The 25,254-nt window shown below is 39.2% G+C and overlaps 1 long non-coding RNA gene across 2 annotated transcripts; it reads left to right on the plus strand.

The window, feature by feature from the left end:
- The first annotated feature begins 375 nt into the window (after positions 1-375).
- LOC142033681 (uncharacterized) lies at positions 376-25,254 on the plus strand. Of its 2 annotated transcripts, XR_012651289.1 has the most exons (4): positions 376-567; positions 701-985; positions 9,033-9,156; positions 20,905-25,254. It is a non-coding gene; the product is annotated as an uncharacterized LOC142033681 (long non-coding RNA). The 2 variants fall into 2 exon arrangements; XR_012651290.1 differs by lacking the exon at positions 9,033-9,156.

Here is a 25,254-nt window from a genome sequence, read left to right on the forward strand (position 1 = left end):
AACTGCATAGCAGAACTATGGAAAAATAAAGGAAGAATGTGTGATAGCAGAAATAAATGGAATGAGGGCTCAGATGACTGTGAGGGGAAAAATACCAACTGTATTTTTTTCTTGGTATAATTAACCTTTCATTATTTTGAAATACTTCAGAGTTTTTATGTAAAGAAACCATAGGACACAGCATTAATAGGGCTGTAGGTCAGTCAGTTTCAAATTCAGAGTGTGATTTTTAGGTGTTGCCTGTTTGACTTTTCAAGGGCTTATCTTCCAGGGTTTGTGCCATGACAGCACTAAAAGGTTTGGTGATGTCAGCACCACAAGATGGTGCTGATGGCTGTCTGTCTGGACATGTTATTCGCTATGGTGGAGATCAGACATGAGGACTTCTTACGCAGTCGGGCATGCAAACTATGCTTACTCAGGAAGAGATCAGCCAGAGGCCTTTAATACCTATGAGACCTTGACTACATGAGCACTGAGGAGAAATTGCCAGGCAGGCTTTGGAAGCAGAACTATAACCCGTAATTTGATGAGTCTAGAAAATCCTGAACATTGGCTCCAACTCAGGTAAGAAGCAGTAAGATATTAAAAAACCTCTAAGTTACCACAGTCAGAGGACTGTTTAATTTCTCCCATTTGGGGGTGGACTTTGATCACGCTGTTGTGATTCTACTGATCTCCATATATTTGCTTCTTTCAGTTCTTTCCAGCCCTCCACAAACTGGATTAAAGGCTAGTATGATTGATACATGCAAAAGGTTGAATTCATCAAGCTCCAGATTGGGGTCAGAAGGAATTTCCATTAAAAGCAAACTGGAACTAACCTGAGGAAGCCTGGAGGAGGAGCTGAGGGGGAGGGAAGAGGGAGCTGAACAATGAAACATTTCTCCAGAGCATTTGGAATGGGTCACTCTCATATTCAAACTACAAGCAAGCCACTCTGACATTGCAATTTGGACGACTTTATTCCAATACAGTTTCTGAGGTACTCCAGTATTCTTTCTTAAGACATGTAATGCAGCATGGAGAGGACATAATTTCAGGTCTTATTTTGCTGAGGGAAAAAAATGTCAGGAACCAGAAATGTGCAGGGGAAATTAAGAGAGAAGGCACCTATGTTTTATCAATTTCCACAGGAAGTAGAAAGCTCCAACCACTCCTTTTATTGGAGGGTGAAGGGAGGAAGGATATTTTTTTTCTTTACTTTTAGATAATTGCTTTCATGGGTTTGTTTTTAATGGTTTTCTCTGATGTTTCACAGCCAAGTAAATTACAAATATCCCTCTAGCCAGGTAAGTCTTAAATAAAGATACGGCCTTTAATTGCAATATTATTATATGGCACATTCATTTGAAAGAGTAATGCACAATCCCTTTAAAGCTCACTCACTGCTTTAATTTCCTCCACAGAAACAATGCCTTAGACAGGAGACATATGTGGAGTGAGATACTGGACCATACGCTGTGCTGACCTAAACTAACACAACTTCATTTACTAACAATGCTAATGTAGTGTGCACTAGATGAGAAACCAGCCATCAAATATGACTAAAACATTGTCAGCACTCTTTTCAGTTCTCCATAGTCATCCTTACACCAGTTTCATGGCAAACTCTAGCAAATCAGCCAAGGAGAGGATTTCCCAGTATCATGATCTAATGCGGTCATTGTGGTTTAGTATCTGGAAATGCAGGAGAACGCAGCTGAGAATATAGCCTACATGAGAACAAATAGGGTCTGTTAAGGCTACTGAGTGAAAGAAATCTGTGAAGTTCTTGACGTGGTTCACTTTAAACCATAACCACAAAACATTAAGAATAGATTTTTTCCATTTCCTTTGTCATTGGGGAATTTCAACAAGGGTGCTTCCTGGATACTCCAGGGACCAGTTTTTGCTGGAATGTCTATTCTATACTGCACAATACTTGGCAAGTACTTTGTATGAACGGCCTTTTGCATCTATAGCATGTGGAAGCAGAGGTTAGAGACAAGTTAATACTTGTTTGATATTATCATTTGTGTTATCACCATCCGGTGTACAGTTAAGAAAGTACCTAAAAGTATTCTCTGTTACCACCTGGCATTTTCTGGCAGAGTAAAATGTTGAATTTGGCCAATATAAGAACTGCATAGAGAGAGTTTAAATGCATTCTGAGATTCAACTGATGCTACACAATCTGAAATGTCTTTGGTACTTTAGATGCATCCCAAGTGGAAAAACTGGGGGGGGGGGGGGGGGGGGAGAAAGAAATTTTGAAGAAATAGATTTGGAACTTCAAAGATTATCATTACTGGTTTTAATTTATCTGAAGAAGGAATTTAAATAAACAGAAACATAGTAAAAGTAAGACTTGAAAAAGATGCAGGACATTAAAAAAAGGCAGTATTGAACATTGGCTGTTTTCTCTCAAAAATGCAATAAATCAGTGACTGATGAAACCAAAAAGCTCAGTTTACAGATCAGATTAAGCAGTCAGTACAAATTTATTGCTTTTGGATTAAAAGTAATCACGCAACATTTGTAATCAACAGATGAAAAAGAAAATGTGATGCTTTTAACCAGGAAGGAGCTGAATTAATTGATACATATCTTTATGCACCCTCAGTGACACTAATCATTCCTGACACACAGGTATCAGGTCACGGATGTTATTTATTTCCAGTATTGCTACCCCCACACACACTTTTGTTTTTCAAATGAAAAACTCCTTTCTGACAAAGTTAGTAGTGAAGAGAAAAAGCATAATGTTTCATTTTAAAGTCTGATAGGAAGCCAGTTTAGGGACATGACTGCAGCACATTATCCTGTGAACTTGGAGACCTCAGCTATGGAATGAATCAATCTGCATTCCTCATCCCCCTACTCAGCACAGGGGAAGGGTGGGACTCCATTGCTTCACTTTCAGCATCCCTGGCAAAGGGATCCTGGAGCAGCCTTCCTTTTGGCTCTGGGGAAAAGGCCCTAGCAGTGTCAGCCTTTGGAGGGGAGGAGCAGTGCTCATCAAAATGCATAAGTTAAATAATCAAGTTAATGAGAAGCAGGGCTAATAATACAAAATCGGGAGATGGTCACTGGCACAAGCAAGTGGTCATGCTACACATCTTATGTAAAAGTGACACTGTGTGTCTCTTGATGGAGAGAAGTTTTCAAGGAGATTTACAGTACTACACTTTGCTTTCATAAGTCAGTAGGTGTGATATTTTGTGCGGTCCTTGCTTGACCGCTGTTACTAGGGAGACATGCTGTGTAATAAAGAGAGACAAATGTTAAATTTAGAGGGGGAAATTTTTTTTTTTTTCATTTGTTTAGCTCAAAACAAAGGGCAGTGAATGAGGGAATAAGCTTATGTTAATATTGTATTAAGGTTAACTTTTTTCCACTGAGAGACTAGCAGACATAAACAAATGAGTTCTGCCTGAAATGAAACTCAGCAGGTGACTATTAGAGAGTTCAGATTTTTCCTGTTCGGCTGCAACTTCTGCTATGGAAATAGAGAACATAAATGTATAACTACTTCGGAATTCATGAATCTGATTTAACTCTGTGTGATTTATTAAGAGCTGGAAATTGAAACAATTCTGCTGACTGGCTTATTTTGATTGGTACTGTGAAATTCCTTCTCTGGGTTTAAAAAGTATTTGAAAAATGTAAAGTAGAGGAAGAATAGCTCAAGTTTGACAGGAAGAAGTCCATTGAACTGTGATTCTGTACTGATAAAATTAGGATACACATCAAAGGCACCAAGTGAATTACCTTCTAAAATCAGTTTAATGTGTGAGAGAATGGCATGTCACTGTCCAGAGGTACGTGACCAGACCACTGGAGCCTGAGGGAAAGCCCTTGCTTGAAATGCTTTCACTGAGGTGCATTACAGATAGCTTGGAGAAATCTCTTGTTTGGGGTTTTTTCTTTCTCTGTTTCAATTGAAATTTCTGGCTTTCTTCACAAGGAATAGTAAAAACTCCAGAAACCTCTCATGTGGAATACAGGGCAACTTTTGAGTTTGTCTTAGTTAATAAACTATGTAAAAACAATACTGCTAGGAAGGAATTATGACCACTGTATAGTACCATGAAGGAGGATTTGAAGAAAAATTGAACCCTGATACTTGGGTATGAACCAGATCCTGTAACCCAAGTTAGAGGATTTGCTTATGGACTGAAGCTTAGCTTGATAATGCAGCAGTTTCCTAGGAACCACCCTCTAAAAAGCCAACATCGTCCTGTCTGTACCCCAGGAGCTCAGCAGGCGTTTGCAAAACAGCAAAAACAGGAATTATGCTGAAATTGTAAAAGTGGAAAAGCTACTAGAAAGACCATAAGATGAACAGCAAAGTGCTAGACATGTTTTATTGTTTCCTCTTGTCTGAAAATATCACAGAAATAATTTTCAACCGATTTATGGCAGTTCACTGACACAGGCCAGAACAGTTAAGATAAATGTGGACTTGTGGACTATTATTGTTCGTTGATTCCTTGGCCCCAAGTATTTTGTCTGTTGATGGGTCCTCCACATGGAGATGGACAGTCCTTGGGTCTTGCAACTCTCAAACTATGGAGCTGGATTCTGCTACTGAAGTAGCACTCTGGAAAAACAGGGAATGTAGCATTTTATATATATACATAATATTACATAAAAAAATCCAGATCAAAACAGATGCAAAAAAATCAGTGCATACATGTCAATTGTTACAGTAGGACTGCTAGCTTGGAAGTAAAATGAAATAACTGACCTTTTGCTTCCACATTTACATTGGTGCCAAGATATTTGTATCAGCAGACGTAAAAGAAAAAGAAACTTTTTTTTATTAATATACTGATTATAGCAAAAAACAGCATTTATTTGTGTTAGTGCAGAGACCCATGTTGACAGCACATGTTCTGCTGTGCTAGGAGCTGCACAAACACTTACTGAAAATCCCCGAAAGATCTATTTGGAAACAAGTGGTTGAGGTTATGTGGCTTTTCACCACAGTTTGTTTCAAATAATGGAGAGAAGGCTGGATCCTCCTTCTTTTTTATGTGCTATAACAACCAAACATACTTTGGGAGATGTGCTGCTTCAAGTGCATGGTAAGGTTAAGACAGCTTAAGTTGCTCATATAGAGAAGCCCAAGCCCAGTCCTGGATCCACAGACTTTGCAAGCTGAAGGGGTGAGATGGAAGTGGATGGGACAAAGTGAACAACTGGTATCCACAGTTAGCAGTGGACAGCTGAGGAGACTTGCCCTCGGTCTTTAACTAGGTTACAGGCTGACCTGTTGAAATGCCAGGACTGCTCACAGCAATGAAGTTAAAGATTTGCATAAGTGATTTCAGGAACAGGGCCTGAGCTATCTACCCAGCACCACAGAGGAAATCGGTAGCAGTGTTGTGAATTGAACCCAGATTTCCTGAACTTCCACTCAGCCCCTCAAACAGATCACTAGGCCTCCTCCTTCAAAGAGAAAATGTTACTTTAAAATAAATCCAGAATTTATGTCATTTAGTATTGTATCAAGAATATTTTCAAAATTTATTGAATCACAATTTTTTTCTTCTGGATGCTTTTACACTATTTTCTACCAACAGAACGCTTCTTTAACCCTACACTTGCATGGTTTCTGACCTAACATAACAAGAGGCAATATTGCTTGAAACTCTTTCATTAGCAGCTAGAGAGCAATGGCTTGCAACTCTCAATCTTCTTGAAGAACTACATTCAAGCGAGCTAACAAATAGGCTGAACAAACAAGGGAAACATTTTGAAAGATAAAATATTTTTAATATAAGCAGATGAAACACTTACTGTGAAAACAGAAAAAGCCTTAGGAATAAAAAAAAAAAAATCCAGTTTGTTGTGTCGTAATTATATTATTGCCTCAGAACAATCTATCTATTTTCTTTTTGAGAATATTTTCAAGCAGTTGTTTTTGAGCAATTTTCCTCATATGAATAATCAGTCTTTTGAAGCATGACTCCAGTGTAAGGTCAAAGTTGTTTTTTATATTCTCCAAGCAGCTGAATTGCTCTCTGCTTATGTAATACAGATGTCAAGCTGCTTGAAATACTTGTGCACTTTTGTGACTGCTAAGAAAAAGCAGCAAGTACTTTCTACAGCATTTGATTTAGTCAATTTGAAATTTTGTTCTCATTTAAAATGAATTTTTAAGTCTCACCAAGCTCATACTTGTGCATGAGCTTGTGTATGGCATGAAGGCAGTTTTTACTGCCTTCCTTACAAACAAAATGCGGTAATTGCTAAGCTTTTAGCAATGCCTTTTTGTCAGGATTTAACTGTGCTCACAGTGGGGAGACAACACTCCTCAATTTTTAGTGAGCAAATTTCAGGCAATTTGGAGTTTTACCTGAAATACTTTTGAATCTGACAGGCAATTAAAAGTTTGGGTTTTGCCTTGTGAAACACGTACAGGTAATTCTGATCTGAGGGAATGAACTTTGGGTCCCACTGAGCCCATGTAGGTTTTGTATCATTGAGGTTATGTAAGTTCTGTCTTTTAAAAGACAGAACAATAATAACTATGACAAGATTGGGGGTAACAGGAGTAGTGTATAGCATGTTTCAGTGGGGGTGAGTGGGACAGGAGGGTCAGATATGTAGGCTATATGCACTGACTTTGTGTTAAGCTTTGGAGTTTGCCTGTAATAGATGAAGACTAAATTTACAGCACAGCTTCAGAGGTGGGCTTGTACAGCCTGTGTATGCTGGGGCAATGCAATGTCTACATGACCAAAAGGCTTAATCTAAGATAATCATTGCTATTGTTAGGGGTCCAGACCCAGCCTCTGGCAAATTGCCATTTAATAGTGGTTAGACTGCTCCCAGTCACACAGGGCTATTCAGGGTATCACATGGAATTACTGGCTCAGATTTCCACTAGCTCAAGGATCTTTGCACAGTTGCCTGCTGTTCTGTGTAAATAACTCTAAATTTTGCAGTAAGGCAGTAAATATTTTCCCCCCTCTTCCCAAGTAATGAAATTCTAGAAAAACAGAAGTAAGAAGTTTTCCAGAGTCTCATAGATATCGCTGGTTAGAGCTCGGAATAGAAAAGCAGTTTGTTGGTAGAGCCACCAAGCTTTCAGCTATACAAAAAAAAAATATATTCCTTATTTTTCATGACTAGAAGTCACATAGTAATGTGTTGTGTGAACTTTACAACCACATTAACAGCACCTTCACCTGTTTCAATGGTAACAATTTGACCTAAGCAACATAATTGTAAATTACACCTTCTCAAGAGGACCTAAGAGTTACCTTTTGTGAGAGATCTGTACATTTAAACTCATCAACAGTCACAGAAATTGAAGTTGCTTTGGTAATCACTTCTATTCAACTTCACCTCATCTTTGCCTCATCTTTCTTTTACCATGTGTTTGACTTTGACAGGAAACTAAGGAATTGGAATTGGAAATTGCTGCTGCCAAATTTCTGTTGTAATTTGGGTGGTTCCCATCCTCTTTCTAGTTAATATTCAGCTCAAAATGCATCTTTAATGGTACAGAAAATCTCCTTTTTAATTTGGGAAGTAATGCATCAGAAGAGTTTAATTTCATCACAAAGTATCTTATTTAGCAAGATGTATACTCACAAAAAAATGTCTACGTTTGGTAGCTGAATTGGAGTTAGAATATCTGAACCATCTATCTCCACTTTGGACAAATTATAATCTTTTTCATTTTCTTTAAAGAACATGTCTTTGGAAAGCAGAATTCTTCATAAACTGAGCTTTCCTATCAAAAGCTTGCAGCTCTCACAGGAAAGCTGTATTTGTATAACAGCCAAAAATATGAGTCATTTCTTAGCAGATGATGTACAGAAGGCAGTATCTGTCCACTCTGGGAAGTCCAAAGAAATAGAATCCACCATAGCTGAAAGTAGCCTTCAGGCTGTAGAAGGAAACTAACTTCAGGAATAGAAAGTTGACCCAGGAGGGGCGATGGCAGGATTACAGAAGCAAAAAACAACTTGAGAAAACAGCACTGTTGCCAAAAATAAATTAGAAAAATCAATTAGATAGAAGATAGGGACATATGGGTGGATATTCTGAAGGAATATCTAGAGAGATAGGGAGACAATCAAATTGGAAATAGAAAAAGGAGATGTGATAGTAACACTGCCTTCATTTAGACCTTGAAATGAGATGTGCCCACATTTAAGAGCCTGAATCCTGTATATATCCAATACAAGGAATATTGAAATCAGCTGCCTAGGTAGTTGCCTGAAATAAGACTAAATATAGCCTGAAGTATCCCTGAAAAAGGGTCTTTGGGAGAATCTAGCTGTGAGAAAGAAACATACTTATTCTATCAGCACTAATAGGCCGATAACACAAACTGCTTAATGGTATTTGGTAACTATAATCTTTGCATCTATGGAGGGAAACAGCAGAAGAATAGACTAAATTAAATTGGACAATCAGGAAAGAATTGATGAAAACTAAGGTGATAGAAATAAAAAAGAATATACAGTCAAGAGATTTAAGGGCAACAGAAATGGTAGTTTAGGTGCCAATATGAGAATTGTTGGGTTTAAGAAAGCCATTTGGCTCTATGAAGTGAGAAAGCAGACTCTGATGTTGCCAGAACCAAGAACAGAGAAAGAAGAAAAATTTAGGAGGGCAAAGCAGAGGTTGATATTTGAGTCAAACATCTCATTAAAAGAAGAGAATTGGGAGGGGGGTGGAAACACAGAGAGCATGTTTTTCTCTTCAAAGCAAACAAAATGTTAATACAATATAAAGGAATAAAAAAAAAAATGCTGAAGAAAAGCCAAAACTTAAAGGGAACTTATGTTCCCATATTTATGAGATTGTATCATGAATACAATTTGAGCGGGGATATTTCCCACTAAACCCAAAACTTTAAATGATAGTTCTTCAAAATGTTTTCCAGTGCTTTACATTTCCTGTAATGGAAAATGTTATCCTTCATTAAAGGCCAGCTAGACTGTCAGTATTTTCCATCATCCTCTATTTTCTACTAGGTCTATATTATAATTTAACAACATTCTTGATCTTCATTTTCTCATCAGTCCTGAAGAACTATACCAATTTTCCCTTCTATGTTTTCATCAATGTGGAAAAGACTCCTTTCCTCTGTGTGGAGTCCAAACCCAGAATACTTGTGAAAAACTCAAAGAAGTACAAAAAGGAGAGGTAAGGAACAGACACAACTCTTCTGTGCTCTTCCCTCCACTCAAGTCAAACTGAGAGTAGAAACATGTCTTTCTGAAGTCTTTCCCTAAATATCTCTAGCTGTGACTATCATGTATTCTGTTACTGCTCATTAATCCTGTTAAAGTATCATCTCATAAGCCCTAGTTCATACAAATTCTCCATTGACTTAAGTGCAAAGAGGCGCTTGCTTTGAGAAAGTCCCATCACCAGACAGTTTTAAGGAAACCAGATACGGAATGAGAGATTAAATTTAAGAGTGACTTAGACTCCCAGCAATTACACTATGTGTGTTGCTTCACAAAACCAGCCCTGATGCTTCAACTACATTAATTCTGGCTTTCCTTGAGCACAACACATTGCATTCAGCACACATGTTCTTCAGTAAACTGCCACTTCTTAGGACATCTTGGCTGCTTAGCCACTGTACGTCGTCATAACAAGTGTTTCTTTTTCCTTTGCCATGCACAGAAAATACATAGCACATGAGAACCACTCTCTCAGCCCTAACAGGGTCCAGAATATTACACACAAGCGATAAATTATTCTGGGTGTTATACCAGCTCCCTGACATAAGCATCCAGCTTGTATCTCAGTTTGGTGCATGAAGCAAAGGAGCGGTTCTGAATTAAATTCGTTAAACCATCCACAGATTTGCCTTTTGAGAGCTGTCAGTGGAAAATTCTGCTTGCTTAAGTTTAGGCACCTGTTGTAGGAGAATTGACCTAAACTAACAAGTGGCAGATTCAAACACAAACAAAACAAACTGTAGCAAAACAAAACAAAACAAAAATATTATATTTCTTCATAAATTACCTAGCTGAGCTGTGGAATCCTTTGTGGATCCTAAGAGTTTATATGGGTTCAGAATGCAACTGAGTAAAGTGCTAGACGAAAAAGCCCACTGAAGGTCATTAAGCATAAGAACATTAGTGAAGTGTTAGGTGATCTCTCAGCTACAAATTGCCAGAGGCCGAAAAAGAGTCCTGGAGGGAAGTATCCCTATACACCATTCTTATGTTCTTTCCTACACATTGGTCAGAATAAAAGAAAGAATTTTGGATAAAGATTTGCTGTCATCTAGGAAGGCAGTTGTTATGTAAGAGAATTTCTCCAAATGGTGAAAATTTGCATGAGGGAAAATGTCTAAATCAAGTAAATTCACCCCCTTCCCATCCTCTACTACATTTTATAATTGGCTGATTTCACAATGTTCAATTTTCTAATACAGTTCCTTTAAAGTAGTAGACAACTTTTTGGTAAGGTTTAGAGACAATGAACTGAAAATCATATGGGATTCCTTGTTTCTAGGTCAGTATTTAGATGAAACTTGTAGGGATACAAGCATCAAGCAGAACTGTGCCATCTGCTACTTTCTGACCAGCTTCTCTTTTCACTCTCTGGTCTGCTCAATTGCTCTTATTGCTGTCAAATGCCCACAAGCAAGCTGTCTAAGTGGGTTCAAGTGAGCACAATATGGTATAAAACTACAAGTGACACAAACAGAAACAAATGTAATATCAGCTCAGAAGAGAAGGTGCTGATAAAAAGAGATTCTTGCACTCCAATTTTCTTTTCTCTCTTTCTCTCACGGTATCTATAGTCAAAGCTTGAAACAGGAATAGAATTCACCTCTGTTGGATATCCCCTTAATTTCATTCCTAAATTAGCTCAACTGTTTTATATATTATTCACACAGTTAATTGTAGGCATTTCCAAGACTTAGCTAGATTAGTCACCTGTGTTTGTGTGTTTGATTCATTGTCTTTTTTACAGCTTTTACTTAGGTTTTACATAGCAAGATGAAAAACAAAAATTAATGTTAGAAAGCATATTCCAGGAACTAAAAATAGGCTACAGCATATATTAAGTTACAAGAGCACATCTATGGAGATATAGGATTTCTGTAAGTTGACATACATAAAGTGTGTTTGTCCTTTTGCTTTCTAGAGAGTTAATGTGATTAAACTTTTTATCTGGCATGCCTTTTCACTATTGAATCTGCATGAAATCTGCCTAAATCCTCTTTATGCCTTTCCAAAAAATAATATGAGCTTTCTTAACACAGTCTTTTTTATTGTCTGGAATGTGCTTTCATTTTCTAAGTGCTTTTCAAGGTTGCAATTCATTAACTAAGAAAGTTTCAGTTACAAATACAAATCTCAAGAAATTAACCCAAGTGAGTAGAGTAAGGGTCCACGTATGGCATGTCCTTTTGAAATCTGAGTTCTTTCTAACCAATTTCATTCTAGATGTTGTTTTTGAAGCCTATAATGTGAACTTCTTCCCTTTGGCAAAGTCAAACCAAAAAATTATGTCACTGAAATGAAACTCCAGCATGTGTAAGCATGGAATTTCTATTACTGCCCCCTTTAACTCAAAGGGGTTTTTTGCAGCAGAGCCAGGAATGGACTCACACACAGTACAGGGGAAAGTTGAAGCCGTATGTTCTGAATTTTCTCTCAGGAGCAGTTTTGTGCATGAAATTTTGTGATTAAAAACCAAATGGAGAATCCGGGTAAAAACTGGATAAACTGGCCTTTAGCGCATGCAATTCTCTCCTTGGTTGAAGTACTGCCTGTGAGAACTGACAGTGTGGGAACCATCTAGGAAGAAACTGGGAATCCTCACTGCAAGACTGGGGCACACCTTGCTGGCCTGCTGTTAGGCACAGTCACTCTAATCTCAGCTGTCCAAGGACTCCTCCCACAGATCCTTTACTGTTGCAGAGTCAGCAGAGAAGAAATATGTGACTGTACTTCTATCTGCACGTATCTGCACATGCCCAGTTCACAGTCTAGGATATTCATTTTTGGCAGCGGCAAAGAAGTGTTTCAGACAGAGGTGGTGGGCAGATATCCGGGGAAGCAGAAGGCCTTCACCTCCTACAGCTCTTTGAATTGCTGCATTCAGGCTAGGGTCTTGAGCTTTTTGTTCCACCACTGTAAGTTCCCATCCAGCCTACCAAGGCAGTAACTGAAGCAGCATGTTGGTTGAAGTGTTTGGACAACAAAGTTCCTTGTGGTACTTGGAAACCTTGCTATCAAGGACTAAACTGAAATTCAAAAATCTGTTAGAGGAACAAGGAAAGAAAACTCCCAGCTTGCTAGTAAATATGTTCCCACTGAAGCAAAGTTGAGCTCCACAGCTGCTGGGGGAAGAGGAAAGCTTAAACCAAGAACAGTGCCTTGAGGTCAAACTGAAGAGAATATTCAGCCACCCTCCTAGTCAAGAGTTGTCTGAACATGTCTAGTACTTTGTAATACTGAACACACTACATACTCCCTGAAGCTTAAGCCTATGCATTCAAATGTTTGCTGCACTTTTTATCTTTGCATAGTTTTGAAGAACACCAGCGTTAACTGTATTTCAGTAATGAATTTAGATGTAGCTAATCAGTCCATTATGCGATATAAGCTTGGCGTTTAAAATCCTTAAGTGTGCCAGTCAAATTTTGGCATTTAATTTTCCTCTTTAGTGCATTTTTACAGTTTCTTTTCAAACCATCTCTCCAGATATACAAGTTCCCCAAATGCTACTTCCAGTATAAATTATCAGCATTTCCACATTTAGGCACTGGAGATCAAGCTTTGCAAAACAGCCGTACATAAAAGAAGGAGAAATAAAACTCTGGTAGTTGCAGAAAAGAAGTGTTTAAACATTATGTCTTAGCAGCATATTGGGGTTAAGGAAGAAAATATTTTTGGAAACTCTCTTTGCTTGGAAATGGAAAGAAATTGTTGTTTCAGTAATACCTCAGGGAGGAAAAAGGAAAGTTTCTTTCAAATATTCCTTTGGCAATTAGAAAATGCTGTTTTCAACCTGTTCCTTACCATAATCTAATGTCCATAGGAGACAATTTATATGCTGTACTCTAAAACTGTTTTCCCTTTTTTTGGTGACTAGAAATAATCCCTGTAGCATAAAGATGCTAGAGTTCTCCATGGATGCATCATGGTGGATGCATTTTCTTATAGACATGGGTGGCATGGTCCACATGAGATACAGATGGGTGTAAAAGGAAGTCAGATTGGCCATGGAGATCCTTTGGACCCAAAAGAATGTTTTCTCATATCCTTGTTTATTATTTGGAGAAAATAAGGAACATCTATGTTTAGAGGAAAGATGATCATTGTTCAATTAGTTCAAATATATATTTTTTATTTATCTTCCACCCTTTCTACATGTCAGGAATAACATACAGATGCCACAGTGATTGTATAATTCAGCTAAGGTCTAAACGCTCAGAAACATGCTGTAGGGGCTTAGACACTGTATATTTAGCATTATCCTGGTATTTGTCATGGAATATTGTTACTTTGCTGGAAGCACTCAGTAGTAACATAAAAAGTAAAAATACAGAAATTGTAGTACAGTTCCCTTCTTGGAGAATTTTTTTCCCCAAAAAAATGCTTTCAGATTTACATTTTATAATTCCACATAATAAGGTTCATCTGAAACTCAGACTGTAAGTGCACTGCTATTTGGAGAACTCATACAAGCATATATCCAGTACCTGAACCATCCCAAATTGAAAGTTATTTGTTGAAAACTTTAGTTTTAGCTATCTACAATATTTATTTCAGGGGCTTGATTCAGTCATCCAGTGCCATTCGAGATGCTGTACAGCATCCATCAGCATTGGGCAGGCAGATGACATATAGGGTTTGCAGGACACCTCTGTCCTCAAGCACAACAGGACACCATGAAGGACACCCTCTCATACTGGGTACCCCCCTGTAGGAAAGTGAGTGAAGCCCAGGGCATTATTATCATTAGTAATTCACAGACTTGTAAACATATACAGTCAGATGTGAGATTACCCTCTCCAAGCCAAACTGGTCAGACATAAACAAAAATGTAGCAATGTTAGTAAAAAAAAAACCCAAAATCACCATTGCAGGTTTCTGCAATAGGCTTCAGTGGCTCTTACAATTTCTGCAATTCCTGAGTCAGAGTGCTTTTTAAAAATTAGCATTTTTCTCTTTGCTGTCTTCCAAGAAAAAGTGATCCTAAATAAATATCTTCAGACTACTTCAAAGTACTGATTTCTGCCGTATCTGAGCAGGTCTAGGGGCACAGAAAAGCACAGCAGGTTTCAATGATAAAATGACTATTAAATTATCAGCACTGAATTTGAGTATCTCTGTGTCCAAGAACAATTATGAGGAAAATACAAGTTGCACGGTTGGATAGTAAGTGTAGTGTTGCATTCATTTCTGTACTTCTTCTGTATGGGACAAAGTTTGCTTAGGAGTGCAAGTTCTCAAGGTTGGCTGAAACTTCTTCTTGTTCTGAGGGGAAAGTACTTAAGCTAATAAAATAGGCTGGGAGAGGAAATAAGTTACTTTTTCTTATGTAATCACCACAGCCAATCATCAAAACTGATCACCCAAATTTTTAGTGCTTCTGTATCTGTTAGGTGACACAGATTTCTGCCATAAAGGCTTTCTGTGCTCTCTGCAGACTTATAATGATTCTGAATTTACCATGTTAATGTCATGGCATTTCTCTGATTCGTGCTGGGAAGATTTTAATGGAAAGAAACAATTATGTATCTGCATAAGATCCTCACCTTAATCTAGATTCAGTATACAAAAGCTTGTACTATAAATTCTGGAACAAAAAGACAATGTTTTATAATGGTGTTTCATCACTCTAAAGTCTGACGTTGCACTTACTCTTAGGTGGTACTGACAAATGTGAAATCAAAAGTTCAGCTGAAGCACTGGAGCAGTGCATAGAGCCAGACAGACATTTAAACATGCCCTGCTGGAATCAGAGGAAGAAGAAAGAAAAGTAGCAGTCTAATACACTGATCCAGTAATTTCCACATTTGGTTTGGCCACTACTTTACTATGGTAGGTTTCTTCCCTGCCTCATAGCTGAGACAATCTTCTACCATCTGTACAAGCATGGAGGCTGTTCAGAAAAGGCAGATATAATTGGGTCAAGAAATCTAAGCCCTAACACAGGATTTAGGCCCAAGTCAAAAGGCAGTTTGGCTGCCGTCCGCCACCATGAGGCAACTGCATTTTCAAATTGTAGTACAACTGCCACTGATTTATTATTGATTAGAGTTTTAATGTCTAGAAACAGTTGTATACATGCGGATATACCAGATGATGCATCATATTCCAAAAGAGCCAATACAGTTTAAACTGACAATGTTCAAAGTCTTAGTACTGCTCAAATATGTATTTCATTAAAGCAGAAAAAGTTGAAGTAAGCTAAGGAGAATCCATCCAATTCTATAATTTACAGTTTACAGGGGAACAAGGTTGTGAGGGCCTGAGAAAGAGGGCAGGAACTAGCTTGCTCAGAGAGACAGATCAGGCAGGTCTCTGCCAGCAGGTTTTGTACTTCGTGGGCTTTGAAGGCTGTTACAGCCTTTGTGTCCGTGCAGTTTCTATAAGGACAAAGATAACTCCTATTCTTTCCATGCAAGGATCATCTTGTCAAGTGCACATCTCATGTTTTTAGGCCCCCATGCATTTTATTCCCATGCAGAGTGTGGGTCATCTGTTACATGATTCAGATCCCTTTTGTAAGGAAAGCAGGAGCAGTATCTCATGTTGTTTGCAATACTCTGGTTGATCAACTGTTCCTAATTTCCCCAAATTGTTCCTTTTTCTAGCCCTTTTTTCCTTTGTTCTATAATTAGGCCCACATGTTTCTATTTTTAACTCCTCTAGTCCTCAGGCCCAAAACATGTTTCTGATTGCAGATGCTGCCCTTCTTTGAACTTTGCCTCCCTGACTCAGCTGCTGAGTATCTGAGCACTGAACTACCCCGGTGCCATCAGTGGCTTTGCCACACTCTCTGTGAGACAAAATCGCCTTTTTTGTGCTTTGACCACCTCAGCACCCCATCGCAGCCAGCAGGAGAGCATGTGCATGGAAAGGCAGATGGGACTGCAGTGATGGAGGCCACTGTGCCCAACTGTCCATCATTTTCATCTCATCAGTAGTTATTGTAGGGCTGATGTGAGCCAGGGCCTTCTCAGGAAGAACAGAGATTCAGCTGATTTAAGTCCTCTGACTTCATGTAGCATGCAAGTGTTTTTGCTAGTATTTTGCTGTGCATAGCCATGAAAAGTGAATTTGAAAACAAATAGAACTATTACAGGGTAACTTTGCAAAAACAGAAGCACCACCTGACAGGAATGAGGTGAGGATAACTGAAAAGAGGGAACAGGAGGAATTGCAGCAGAGGTGAAGGAATAAAGCAAAAGGGAGGTAAAAAGAGGAAGTGGGAAAGAGTACAATGAGGGGAAGAGAGGAAAGTACAGAGGGATGGCAGCACTACAGTGAGCATGGAACAAGCAAAGAGATACTGGGAAGAGAAAGGGAAAAGGAAAAACAGAGACAATGGAGGAAAATGAGAGAGAAAAAATCAAGGGGAAATGGATAAAAAGTGAGTGAAAGAAATCACCCTGCATCTTTTCTTTGGAGTAGACAAGATTTTCAGGCTGCTCACAGGGCTGTTCCAACAATGCTGCTAGCAGCACCCTCACAGGCTCTGATGCTTCTCCAGGAGGTGCAGCCCCAGCCATGATCACAGGTTAGGTGCATCCTTATACTGGGACAGCTGGCTCAATAGCAGCTGATTTAGGAACCAGCAAGTACAGAATTGCATGGGAAGGGTCTAACCATATGATTAGAAGTAGGAAAACTGAAAACAAAAGGGAAAGCAGAAAAGGAAACCCACAAGACAGTTAATTCAGCATCAGAAACTGCATGGTCCCGTGCTTAGCATTACTCATCAGCCTGTGGGAGGAGTGTTGAAGTTGTATTTTTGACTAAGAGGTTATTGGCTGGGGATACTGTCACTCCTGTGAGGAGGCTGTGCACGTAGGGATCGTGGGCTTGGGCCAGACCATGCTGTCCCAACCCATTCCATTCCTGCTGCTCATCCAGCTGCTGTGATCTTCCTCGTAAACAAGCTGATTATTTGTTTGGTTTTGGTTTTTTTTCCCCTCTTGCTTGCTTCCAGATCCACATTTCTTTTAACATAACAGGAAGGATATCAGACACCTTCAAGATTTGCATTTTTTCCAGTTAACATGGTGTTTTTCCTACTTATTTTTCATAGAAGGAATAAGGAAGAAAATTTTCCAATTGCTTTTTCCTATTTCTTTTCATTAGTCACTATGTCATTGCCTGTCTATAGCTGTCCATTACAGCCTTATTACTTGTCTCCAGAAGGGTATAAATAGTCTCTGTTTACTTGTTCCCTACTTTTGTTCCTACTTAAAACATTTCCAGTAACTTGAGGGATGTCTGCATTTCATTGTGGGTATCATACCTGTGTTACAAAGATTACTAATGAAAGACCACATAAAGAGTCACTTTTGTCTCATCTCGTGGTGGTGTTCTGTAGGCAACCCCCTCATTGCTACTTTTCTAAGATGAGACAGAATATTTGTCATGAATACATGACAGAGGCAGAAAGAACTCATACATTTTTCTTTGAGAGACTGTTTATTAAAAATTGCATGTATCTTTACATTTAGCAAGTCAGGCATATGCTTGAAGATTCTTTTAGGAAAAAAAAAGATATTAAATTAGAAAATAATTAAAATTGTAGAAATTCATTAAAAGACCAAGGAATCGGTTGTGGGGTATTTCAAGCAGAGAGAAACTACAGGAATATAGTACCAGAGGGCAATTGTGAGGATCTCCATGGGATCTGCATTTTCCATATACATGGTATACTCATCTAGGTTCTATACATGAGAAGAAAAACAAGTGTTTGCCTAAGGCAAGCTGCAACGCATTTTTTCCAATTTTTTAACAGGATAAAACTGTGTTTAATATGGCATCATTTCCACCTTTGCATTTCTGATGTCAAGTTAAGAACATATTGTACTGATGTAACAAGTTGGCTAGAGAGAACAAGGCCTTTGTATCATGTGTCTTTGCACTATGATCCAGCATTGCCATGTCATGAAACCTAAAACACAACTGAGGAGGCTAATTTGAACTAAAGAGGTAGGAAATTTTTGTAAGAATTATAGAAATGTTCAGATGCCACTCTGCCACCAGTGATGGATTCAGACCAATTCAAAGAGGATCTAGGGAAACAAGATTTTCAAAGAGACAAATGGCTAATAGTTGTATCATTTCCAGTGTATTTCAGTGATCATTTTGTCCCTTCAAAAATTTTTCTGACTGGATTCTGGAAAGGTACTATACTTCTAAAAGAATGCACAAATTCTTTTGTTAAGGCACATTTTTCTTTGAGGTATGCATAGAACAATTTCTGCATTGATACTCATGATGTTCTTGTGAGGTAGGAAAAATCCTATGTAAAAAAAAGATCCTGTTTCCCTGTCTATAAATCCAAGGTAAAAAAAGTGAGAGTAATAATACATCTGTGCAATGCCATGCAAAGAGAGGAAAAAAGAGATAGTAGTGCAGTGGTTTGCTCAGACTATACAGATATTATCCCCCAAAAAAGTCATCATATAAAAGTTTAAGACCTGTCTTTTGTTCTAATACTTAGGCATAGTTCTCTATTCATGTTTCCTAAGTTTACTCTAGTACGGTGAAGAAACAGGCCTATGCATGAAATGCTAAATGCAACCATGCACCAAACTACCACTGACTGTGAAAGAATGAACAAACAGAGTATAAGATTTTAAGTAAGTGGAGAAAAAATAGCAGGATAGAAATGTCATTGAAAATTCTTCCCTTTCTATTTAAAGGGGAGTTATGGAGAAGACAGAACTAAGCTCTTCTCAAGGTCCACAGTGAAAGGGTAAGAGGCAATAGTCACAACTTGCAAGGGAGGAAGTCCTAGCTGGATGTAAGAAAAGACTGCTTCACTATGAGAGTGGCCAAGCACTGGCACAGGTGCCCAGGGAGGCTGTGGAGTCTCCATCCTCAGAGATTTTCAAAGTTCAACTGGACAAAGCCCTGTGTAAGTCTGCAATTAGCCTTACTTTAGCTGGAGTTTAGACTACAGAGCCTCCAGAGGTGCCTTCCAACCTAATTTTTTCTATGGTTTTATGATTCTGGAATTTCTCACTAAAATCAGTTCCTGAAGAATTCAAAGTAGCAGTAGGTACAGGTTAAATCCCACACAGACTACTGGGTGTCCTTTCCTTATACTCCAACAGTGCCATGTAACGGAGGGAGGGCAAGAAAAGTTAATATTTCATTGCCAGCAGCTGGCATTGTATAACGAATGGCAAAAGCGAATGGTTACTTTGGTTTGCCTAAATGAGCTGTTGACATATGCAATTTCCCATTTTGAAAAACAGATGTATTTTGTGGACATAATTTAACATCCTTCTTATTCCACGTCTGTGTATAATATACTCATGGTCATGCTGTCCCTGAAAAAACCTTTAATGCTGGCAGTCTGTTGCTGAAATACAGTATGGCTACCACAGAGGGACAGAGTCCTTCCTCACCCAGTACAGGAGGGAGCCACTTTCCAGTGACAGTTGTGCTCTGTAGGGGCCCTCATATTTCCATCTCAGCTCGCTGGGACTACTGAGCATTTGCTTCACAGATGGCTTGCACATGCATGACAAATCTAATGTATTCTGGGCATACCGTGCACATGCAGCAGCCATTTGTCCTGGACTTCTGGGTGTCAGGCAGCCTGGTTCAGCTACTGCCCCAGCTGGCCTGCCTGCCATCTGCAAACACCCTGACACACAGCCAGACTCTTTTCCTTCTTTTCCCTACCCCCTACTCCTTCCCTGCCCACCCCTTTTGGTTAGCTGTGCACTGAGGAAGCTTTGGAGGGGTGAGCTCTTCAATTCCAGAACATGAAGAGCCCGTGATCTTGGCACACACAGGAGCCAAGCAAGGTTAGGGAAACAGCTCCATGCACCATTTCCTGAAGGCACAGCTGTATAAAGGCTGGGCAAACTTACTTCTGCACCACTGCTTAAAATAACCAGTAGGCTGCTAGAGCGGGTGTTGGTGTTTTTTATTTAAGGTATGCGTGATGTGGCTCGACTGTAAGCAGATGGCTGTTTCTTGAAGATTAGAATTTTTCCAAAGGAGGGAGCTTATCTCTAGTAGACTGGTATGGGTAAACAGTCCATTTTAAGTGAATTTTTCCTTACAGAAAATGATCCTAGTCACGTAGTTTCATGAGCATTTTCCGATCTTTTTGCACTAAGCAAAGACCAAGCTTGGATCACTGCAGTTCTTGACTCTCAGGCTAACAGTGTTACTCTACGATTATACTATTTAATGTAAAATATTGATGACTGAAGGAAGGTTCATTATCAAACCAAGGTCTATGCTGTCTTCTGTCAGCATGTACCCTGGCAAACATCCCAGAGTCAATGTGAATTTCATTCAATTACGTCAAAAAGTGGCTAAATCCAAACATGTGGTGCCTTCTCAGCTTTTCTGTTGAGAGGAAGAGACAGAGAGAGGGGTTAAATTTCAAGTCCCAAAATTGTAGGATAAACAAAGCAGGAATCCTCTGATTGATTGTTCCATTTCTGGGGTCTTCTGGCACCAGGCATAATTTAGAGTATCCTCTGAATTCATCAATGGAAAATTGGCATGTCTGCCATCTAGACTTGTGCATCTGTTATTCCATTTCTTTTGAGATCACTAACCACCATTAGGAATTTGGAATAAATGTGTACCTAGAAGAAGTAAGAAAAATTACTTACCCAGTCCTAACTGTTACTTGGAAACCTTTGCACATGTAACTAGAGAGAATATTACAAAATGATTGTGGGTTGTTTTACAGATTTTGAAAGTGAAGAAAGCACTTGAGTCACTACCAAGAGGAAAAAAAAGAAAAAAAAAAACAACCCAAGAGGAAAAGACCACCTACAACTGATGAGGGGCCAGACACCTGCCTTTAATTGAGTGCCTAAAGAAAACAGTATATGGCCACCCTTTAATTTGTAATGAGTTTTGACTTGCTTTGACACAAGCTATGTGAACTGCCATGTGTGCTGTTAGTTGATGGTAAGAAGGAAATTCTTATGCTGGAACATGTTGTGTATCTGTGCAGACCTGAAGCATGGTCCAAAATGTGAAAATGAGAAAATCCTGCCTGGCTGAACACAAAATGTAAAAATGTGCAGTACAGGATACACTGGGCAGGTATACTAATCCTATTGATTGAAGGATAACAGCATAAGTGCCTTTGTCACAAAACTGTTAATTCTGTCTTTCTCCTCCTTCCTGAAGCTAATGAAGGAGAAGATAGCAATTTTATGATCTAATACAGAAAAATAAATTACTTGCTTACCTGCTTGGAATTGAAGCAAACACAGATGCAAGAATAGACAAGGTCAACCTTAGCCCTGATTTTTATTACTTTTTTTTTAACTCAGGCTGTCTCCCTTCATCGTTTCCTACGTCATTGTATTTCTGACATTTTCTCCTGAAGAGTTTATTCTAAATATATCGTGGCCAAGATCCTAGCCCCCTTTGCATTCCTACCTTTCTATCACTGCTAGAAATATTACTGCCTTTCTATCCTACTGAGTTAGAAAAAAGCTATCGTCTGTGACTGCTTTCTCCATCACTCCACACATCCAGCTCTTCTCTGCTCTCCTCTCAAGCTATTTCCAAGATCTTGTTCCACTGCCCAAACAGCTTTTCTCACTTCCCTCATTTCTCCCCATCACAGCCTTCTCTCTTCTTCTTGCATGCACGAGTGCATACACACTTTCTGCCAAAATCATCTTCATAGCTGCTCATTTTGCCTGTCAAACCTGCCTCCTCAGGCCCTTCTTTGCCTTCCCCTTCACTACCTAATCTGCTCAAGCTCTTACTGAAAGCCAGGAAGTCCTCTCAGCTCTGCCTTCCTGCCCTGTTCCCACAGATTCTCCCCTTGCCAGCCATGTGAACTGCCCTTTTAGCTACTTCTCACACCAGCTCACTTGTTGCTATTAACGCTGTACTCCTACACAAGGAACAACATTTTTATACTACTGTACAAAAGCCATGTTCTTGTCCTTCATCTAAAGGGACCAAATAGTAGCTTGACGAATGCTGCCAATATCTGGTCTATTAATTAAATAATTTGCTATGATATGAAGAGTACATTACTTTTTAAGCCAGTGCCATCACATAACTCAGTCAGCCTACTAATTCGCATTAACACCATTACTTCACTCATGGGCCTTTTCCAGTCCTTCTTTCTGCTGTTACTACACATTTGGCATCATGATCTTGAAAATCTTTTTGTGTTATTTTATTGTTGCAGTTATCTGCTACTGGTAGCTCGAGATAAAGACAAGATGCAATTCCTGAGAGAGAAAACCACAACTCTAGAGTGAGCATAGGTCAGTGAGGAAACTTACCATCAGTTAATTGACTTAAGGCCAGATATGCATTTATTTCCTTTGCAGTTTATTTTGTAAACCCAAAATCCCTGAAAGAATACTAGCTTTGATTTGATACAAGGATTTTTAAATCCAGACAATGATGTTACTTATCATAATTTCTGCTTACGGTCTTGTGTTAAATTGCTTTGGACTTACTTCAGAGAACAAATAATGTCAGCTGTTCATTGTACATCTTGCTTTATATAAGATGGGTCCTGGCTAAATGCCATCATGACATTTCTGGTCTAAAACTGCTCTTCCTTTAAATCAGAATCCATCAGATCATAGTAGTATAGGATCAGGATGAGGAAAAAAAGTAGCCCTAGTTATGCGTAATTTTAGGTCTATAACAGTCACCAGATGACTCACTTGCATGTTGACATTTCTAAGTTAACAAATAAAGCCCTCAGCCTTTCAATTACATCTGTTTGGGAAGATCCCTAGGATTGTACAAAGTTGCACTGGAGCTGGAGAAATTATTCTTGTATATATTTAGGTGTAAATTAAAGTGTAGTTCATTTAAGGCTAAGGTTTGTGTGTATTTCCATACCAAGCGAGAAATACTAGCTTAGGTTTTTAGAGTGCTTTGTATTTGCAAGCTGCTTTCATAAAGGTAATTAGTTTGCAAGAGATCTCCAGTGTGCTTGATATGAGAGACACAAACAGGTCTTTCATCATGCTCATTATACAAGAGTAATCTTTATATCAAGTACCCACTGATAATGTTAATAGCTATGATAAAACACAGTATAATGACAAGTGCCTTCCAACAACCTACAGTAAATCATGCAAAGCAATTGACTTAAAAGGGCTATTCCAAATCCTTTCATTATACTTTTACAAAGCAACATCATTGCAAGCTGGATTTTGTAGTAAGTGTACAGTGCAGGAGGCCTTGAGAAGGAGGAAAATTGGGCTTTGCATTCTGCTAGATGAAGACTGCTTAATCTTTCAGAACTTCCCAGCCATGGGCAGTGATATCATGTTACACCGACTATTGTATGAGAACAAATGCAAAGGCTTTTAGATAGACCTCTGTGTAGCAGTGATGCCAGACACTATTTTCTTCTCATCTTACAGCATTAAAAGATGATGTAAAACAGGATGTAAATGATCTTGAATCTTCTGAACATACTAGAAGGTAATTTTATTTAAAGAGAAAGCATTATTTTAAAAACAAAGAATAGATTCTTAAGAGTTACATACAAGATTGGTCTAATTGAAAGACAGGAAAAATATTTTTAGGTTATCTTTAGTTTGATTCTTTGTTTGACTCTTTTTTAATAAAACATCAGTTTCTTCTGCTGCTGCTTTAGCATCTGGAGAACAGTCTCCAACCATTTCTTCTAAGAGTAAAATTGCGTAGGAAAGAGTTTGTAGATTCCAGAATAAGAGTAGAATTCTAAAGGAGAGAGCTTGTAGGACAGGTCTACAATTACAAAGTTCTCCCATTTTTGTTTCCGTGAAAAAAAGAAAAATACTTAAAAAATGCATTCCATAAACTGAAAAAATAGCAAAAGGGGTTCGGGGCAGATGAGTTTCAATGATTCAAAGTCCAGTGAACTCATCTGAGAGACTGCTGCTGACTCCAGCAGACTTATTGTTATCATTTCTTTTGGATTAATTTCACATTTAATTTTCTAATTATTTTGATTTTTTAACTATAAAATATATTTTAACTCAAAATAAACACACTAAATCCCATAAAATTGCTATGCCTTTTTTTTTTTTTTTAATTGCCACTGTAGGCTTTGGGTATATGTCATTGTCAAGAGAGGTTATCATTGTTTATTCTGAAAGTTCTGAAAACAGAAAGGATAGGTAAAAAGAAAAGGAATGTACTTTTCTCCAGCTTCCATACTGATGAGTTTTGTTGTACCAGATTCTTTTGTTAATGTTATTCCCCTTTGCGTTATTTTCCATTCCCTGGGGCACAAATGCTGTATGGTCCAGAGTATGTCCCAAAGAGAAGAATGCTTTCCCACCTTCCAAATATTGAGAAAGAGGTATCGATACACAGTGGAGGGATATACAATAACGAAAGACTCTTAAACTGAGACTTCTCAGCAGAAGTATCATAGGAATAACTGAGACAACACGGAGTCCTGAGATATCCTCTTCCTCTGTCCCAGGTTTCTCCAGCATATGCATTTCAGCTATTGTACGTCCGACCCCTCGATTAGTTTCTCAGGATACTCTGACCACACAGAACTGTCTGGGCCCCGAGGGCACTGTTAGCCCTGCCTGTACCTGCCCAGTCCCCTGGGGCTCCCCCTGCCCTGCCCGTGGCCCAGGACCCCATCTCAGCCCCCCGGGGCTGTCAGCCCCTGCCTCAGCAATGCCGCAGAAGGGCCAGTCTCCCGCTCCCCACAGCCCGGCCCTGCCCAGCCATGGGCCACGCTGAACCAGGCCTACGTCCCAGACCGCCGCCATCCCCAGGCCCCTGCCCATCAGTCTCTGGACCTGATCCTGGCCCTGACCTCTGGATTAACTTCCCAGCTTGACCCCAGACCTGCCTCATCACCATTGCCTTATGGACTGGACTCCTGGTCGGATCTGGCCGCCATCTCCGGGTCTGTCCTGCTCCCTTGCTTAGGAGGGACAGGCCCTGCCGGCCCCGGGGTCACTCCCGACTGCCCTCCCTCAGGGAGCAGCCCTCTCTTACTCCTCCCTGGCAGTAATTCGCCCTTCATAAAGCACCTAAATATCTTCTTGCTGCGTGTTGAATTTCCACCTTCCTGAGGTGCAGCACCTAC

Source organism: Buteo buteo, chromosome 8 (genome assembly GCF_964188355.1).
Source record: "Buteo buteo chromosome 8, bButBut1.hap1.1, whole genome shotgun sequence".
In the NCBI taxonomy this organism is placed as follows: domain Eukaryota; kingdom Metazoa; phylum Chordata; class Aves; order Accipitriformes; family Accipitridae; genus Buteo; species Buteo buteo.